Source organism: Typha latifolia, chromosome 14, assembly GCF_019914945.1.
Source record: "Typha latifolia isolate L0001 chromosome 14, TyphaL0001v2, whole genome shotgun sequence".
NCBI lineage: Eukaryota > Viridiplantae > Streptophyta > Magnoliopsida > Poales > Typhaceae > Typha > Typha latifolia.
In genome coordinates, this window is record NC_133099.1 from 6,227,248 (window position 1) to 6,233,646 (window position 6,399).

Below are 6,399 nucleotides of genomic sequence, written 5' to 3' on the forward strand. Positions count from 1 at the left end.
TCAGATGATCTATTTATAGGACAGATGTTCCATAACTCATTAGAGTTTACAAAAGCACTGAAATTATTTGCTATCAAGCATAGATTTGAATTAAAGCCTGTTAAAACTAACTTCAGAAGATTATTGTCCGATGTAGTTCAGAGGAATGTCCATGGAAGATAAAGGCTATAAAGATAGCAGATGTTGATACATTCAAGATAAAGTATCTTATTGGACAACACGTATGCAGCAGAGGTATATTTGACAGGGATCATAAGCAATGTACAAGTTTATTCATACGTGATGAAGTGCGTGAGTAGGTCCTAAAGAATACTGAATCATATACTCCGAAGATGATTCAAGTTAAAATGTAGAAAAAATTTGGTGTTTCAGTAGGTTACTATAATACATATCGCGCTAAATGGAAGGCAATAGAAGAGATCCGTGGCAACTATGAGAAATTTTACAAGTGGTTGCAAGGCTACCTCCATGAGCTTAAAAAGAGGGATCCTAATATAGTAACTAAACTTCAATGGGCTGACTATGGATGTTTTAAGCGGGTATTTTGAGCTCTTGGTGTATGCTTGCGTTCATTCAAGTCACACTTGTGGCCATTGCTCGGCATCGATGCTACTTTCTTAACTGGAAAGTTTAGAGGCTTACTTGTTATGATAAGTTTGTATGCCATTAATCTGATACACTTAATTAGAGTCTTTTCTTATTGCATTAGTTATTTATTTTCATTAAAATAAAATTTTTATAGGTCGCGTTCGAATGCGGTTGAGGGTGCATTCGAATGCCTACATCAAGTTTGCAAAACAGAGAACGCGAAATGCGCGTTTGAACGTGGTCAGGCGCGTTCGAATGCTGCGTTTGAATACCGCGTTCAAACGTCTACATCACGCTCACATCAATAGAGAACGTCTTTTGTGCTTTCCAACGCGATTGGGCGGGTTCGAACGTGATCGGCGGGAGTCCACTAGAATTAGAGTTAATAATTATTATTTTAGCTTGTTGGCTAGCCTGTATAAAGGTGTGGATGGCAGCCAAAATCATAATGCTATTGAAATATTAGTTTCTTATCTCTCTAGTCTCTCTACCCTAATCTCTCTCCTTCCTCTTCACCAACCTACCATCTCTATCATTGGCAAGGTCTCTCCTAACTTCTAATCTCCCTCGTCTGTCGAGTCCTCCCTCTTTTTTCGGATCTCGACCCCTTCATCTCTATCACTTAAACAACATCAGCCATCCACCCTCATCCCCATTATCATCCATAACCCTAACATCTACTCCACCTATCACCACCACCATTATTCGCACTATATCATGTTTTGGTCCCAATTTTAGTTTGAAACTATAAAGGGTGTAAATATAAAAAAGAACATAGATCAGAGAGTTATGGATCAATCCCATTTGGTTTCATAATTTTCTGATTACGGAAGAATATTTTGTGAATATTTTTTTTAGTTGCACGGACTACTTCCTACAATAAATTCATATCTTGAAAGAATCGTTCCGTAACCTATCATTGGAGTCAGAGCTAGGCGAACCTCAGACATTCTTTAACGGTGAAAACAAGGAAGATGGCATCAACAAGGAGATCAACAGAGAATACACCGACAAGGGAAGACTCAATCCACGATAACCCTAACCATGAGGCCAATTCCTTTGGAGCGACCACAGTAGGACCGAGTCAACCAACGTTCATGGGTGTGAACATGGGCTTGGCGGATGAACTTAGGGGCATGTTCTAAATATTGCTGTAGAAGGTAAATACAATGCAGAATGATCATAATGCTTTAAAGGAATATGTCATGAACCGATCAGCTTTGTCATCTCCTCGACGAAGATCGGTGCCTCAAGAAGGACCAGTAGTGGGACCAAACCGAACCGATACCCCACAGGTCCAGGTGCGACATGTTAATGTCAATGATCATATTTTATCTATTCCTACACATCATCCCCCACCCCCGATACACAACCCAAGACCAGCGGTGGTGGAACTCGAGAGGCGTGCGGCACCAGTGCGCTTCGTCGATGAAGAGGATTGGCACTTAGAGGATGATGTTGATCCCTTTAGAGATGGAGATGGACGTGCTTGAGGATTTAGAGGAGATCAATAAGCACAAAGGTTCAGACCTGAACCAAGAATCTTTCGTGAACCCGATAATGCTATCGAGGGAGAACCGTACGTTTGGACTTCCCAAAATTCCAAAGCGGTGATTCGATGTAGAGGTGGAAGGATGGTGAAGAGGGAGGAGGGAGAAGTCTAGAGAGAAGATAGGAGGCAAGAAATCAATAATCCAATAGCATCCTAAAGTTGGCTGCTATCCACATATATATAGAGGCTAGCCAACAAATCTTACAATAATATGAAACCTTAATTCTAGAACTTTCTCGTCGATCGCGTTCGAACGCACCAAAAGAGGTTCTCTATATGTGTGAACGTGATGTAGGCGTTCAAACTCGCTTGACCGTGTTCGAACGCACAATATGCATTCTTTGTATTTGCGAACCTAATGCAGGCGTTCGCAAGGGCGTTCGAACGCGACCTCTTCTGCGTTCGAACGCGACCTACAGGAATTTTATTTTAATGAAACTAAACACCTAATGCAATAAGAAAAGATCCTAACTAAGTGTATCACAATCCCTACTACCATCATAGGATTACGAGGATTCTTAGGGCTGACGGATATTATCACCGCTTCATTGCCGAGTATGGCAAGATCGCTACTCCTCTCACTTCTTTGTTGAAGATGGACTCTTTTAGATGTACTGATGAAGCCACTATAGCTTTTAAAAAACTAAAAATAACAATGACAACGATGCCCGTTCTAGCTCTACCGGACTTCACAAAAGAGTTCATTGTGAAATGTGATGCATCGGGAGTTGGCATGGGAGCTATACTAATGCAAGGATAATGTCCTATAGCCTTTCTTAGCAAGGCCTTATCATAAAAATCTCCGCAATTATCGACCTATGAGAGAGAGATGTTGGCAATTTTGCATGAGGTAACAAAGTGGAGGTCTTATTTGATCGGTAGGCATTTCATTTTTTGAACCGATCAAAGGAGCCTTCTATACTTTATGGGACAGCGTATACACACTCTGACACAGCAGAGATGGGTCACAAAATTGCGGGGGTATGATTTTGAAATTCAATACAAGAAAGGAACAGAAAATAGAGCGGTGGATGCACTATCATGCCAACCCGATACCGCCAAGCTCGCAGCCTATTCTTCTCCCACTTTTCTTTTTTCTTGATGAGCTGAGGTATGCATGTACATCTGACCCAGATGTTTTGAGATTATTACAGGAGGTGTTGGATGATCCGGACCGCCATCCAAAGTTGGAGAATCAATGCGGTTTGTTGCTGGACTGCGGGTGCATTTGGGTGCCCGCAAATGATGGATTACAGCAAAAATTGTTGGAGCACTTTTACCAAACTCCAGAGGGTGGTCATAAGGGTATCTTGAGGACTTAAAGGAGGATATCTCAGAGTTGCATATGGCTAGGATTGAGGCGTGATGTGAGGAGCTTTGTTCGTGCTTGCGAAGTTTATTAAAGGGCAAAGGCAACCAAATTGAAACCGACTGGATTACTACAGCCTCTACCAATACCGGACCGTGTTTGGGAAGACATTTCTATGAATTTTAGGATTGAGACATGATGTGAGGAGCTTTGTCTGTGCTTGCGAAGTCTGTCAAAGGGCTAAGGCAACCACATTGAAATCGGCCGGATTACTACAGCCTCTACTAATACTGGACTGTTTTGGGAAGATATTTCTATGGAATTCATAGGATCTTTTGTTGGTATATGGTTATTCCGTTATTTTTGTGGTGGTTGACAGATTAAGTAAGTATACACATTTTTTTGCATTGTCTCATATATTTTTAGCCAAGTCAGTGGCTCGGTTACCATGCCACACACGATTGTCTCAGATCATGATCGTATATTTATGAGCGACTTTTGAACAGAGTTTTTAAGATTTTAAAGGACTTGATTGAACTTTAGTTCGGCCTACCATCCACAGACGGATGGCCAAACTAAGGTGGTCAATCGAGGTATTGAACAGTACTTGAGATGCTTTGCTGTAGAGATGTCGAGATGATGGTTGGTGTTCTTATTGTGGGCAGAGTGGTCTTACAACACCTTCTACCGCAGCAGCATTGGCATGAATCCGTTTGAGGTGGTGTATGAGCGCACAATCCCGACATTATGCGCTTATGATCCAGTGGCATCTGCAGATCGGACGGAGGTGGATTTAGCTTTGATGGATACAGATGCCACATTGAGGAGGTTGCAGAAATACTTAAACAAATAAAAAAAAACCAAAATAAGGATCACTAGTACTAGTGCTGGGCTTGGTCCAGCACTAGCCCGCTGATCTTTGGGCTTGGTCCAGCACTAGCCCGCTCTGATCTTCGGGCTTGGTCCAGCACTAGTCACATCTGATCTTTGGGCCGAGCCCAAGACTGTTGTTGTAGAAAGACAAGAAGAGAAGAAGTAGCTGAGGAAGAAGAAGAAAAAAGGAAGAAGAAAGAAGGAAGAATAAGAAGAGAAGAGGAGAAGAAGAAAAGAAAGAGAGGAGGGGAGGGAACTATGGAACCGGGCCGACGGGGAGGGCACCGGCCGCTGCTGGCCAACCAGTGACCGGCCTCTCGCCGGCGGCTCGATTCCGACGGGCCCGAGCTCGAGTGTGAGCGAGAGAGAGAGAGAGGAAGAGAGAGAGAGAAAGAGAGGGAGAGATAGGAGCTCACCGAAGCTCGCGGAGGTGGCGACGGCGATATGCCGGCCTCGATGAGAGAGAGAGAGAGAGAGAGACCGAGAGAGAGAGTGAGAGAAAGAGAGATGTAGAGGGAGAAAGAGAGGCGGTGGGGGGGGGGGTCTTGGCGGTGGCTGCGGTGGCGCTGGGGCCCGCCGCGGCCAGCTGGCCGCAGCTGGTTGGCTGCGGCGACGCGAGGGGGGCGTGGCACGCTCCCCTCCTGCCACTGCATAGCATAAGGCCGGCTACACTATGGCCAGCCACGTCGTGCCATGTAACTAGTGCGTTTTTTTTTTTTTTTTGGATTGGGTTGTTACATGAAATATATCAACGAAGTTCGTAAGTTAAGTACGAATTCTTTTGGCATAATAACGAATTTCACCAGTTTCTATGTAGGTTAAGCAGAAAGACAATTTATTAGTAAGTACGAATTTTGCTTCAAACGTATAAAAGATCAATTGTTTTACTAGTGTTCGAGATGCTTCAAACATATCAAGGAAGTTCGTAATTTAATTACGAATTCCTTTGGAATAACAACAAATCTAACCAGTTTTCTATGTAGGTTAAGAACGAATGTCGTTAGAAGAAGTAAGATACTTCAAACATATCATAAAATTTCATAGTTTAAGAACGAATATCGTTAGGAGAAGTACGTAATTTCACCAGTTTTGTCTGTAGTTTAAGCAGAAAGACACTTATCATTAAGAACGATAATAAGAAAACATATTGAGATAATAGTAGTCATCAAAGGAAGAGCCAAGCTAATAAACTGCCTATCGAAATGACAATATGCTGCGTGTTATATGTGTATCTTGGCTGGGATATAAAGAATATTTTACAAATTATTATCTTTGAGAAGAGCTAAAATATATTTAAAATGAACACAATACTTACAAATATTACCGACTAATCTTGTTAACGTGAACCAATTCATGGTATAGCTTCTCTCTCTTTTGGATGAAATTCGTCGACACATTCTTCATCTCCCTCCTTTCTGATCATCCGTTCGTCTTCCTCTTTTAATGAAACCACCATAAACCCTAAACCCTAAATCCTATCTATTAAATGAATTTGTTAGTGAATTAATATCGCATGCCAACTACCTTATTTACTTTTCATCTGCCCACCAACTTATTTATTTTTCACCTATCAACTACCTTATTAAAATTGAATACCATCTATACATCTATAGTTGTTTTTGATGGGTTTCATTCTTAAATGACGATTCTTGTTACAATGGAAAAAAATACTGGAGTTAATGATTTACAGTATATTGTAAGGACAGTTCTTAAATACTCTATTTATATTTAATACTAAAGATACAATAGTTAGTGTTTAAGGATGATGTGCTTAGGTTCTTAGATTTGTTTTATACATGATGTGTTTAGGTTCACACATGTTTGTCATAAACATGATGTGTTTAAGCATCAATTGTTTACTAGTGTTCGAAATGCTTCAAACATATCAAGGAAGTTCGCAAATTAAGTACGAATTCCTTTGGCATAACGACGAATTTCACCAGTTTTATATATAGGTTAAGATGAAAGACAGTTTATCATTAAACACGATAATAAGAAAAAATGTTGAGATAATAGTAGTCATCAGAGGAAGAGCCAAGAACCACATAGAACATGTGTTTCTTGGCTGGGATTTGAA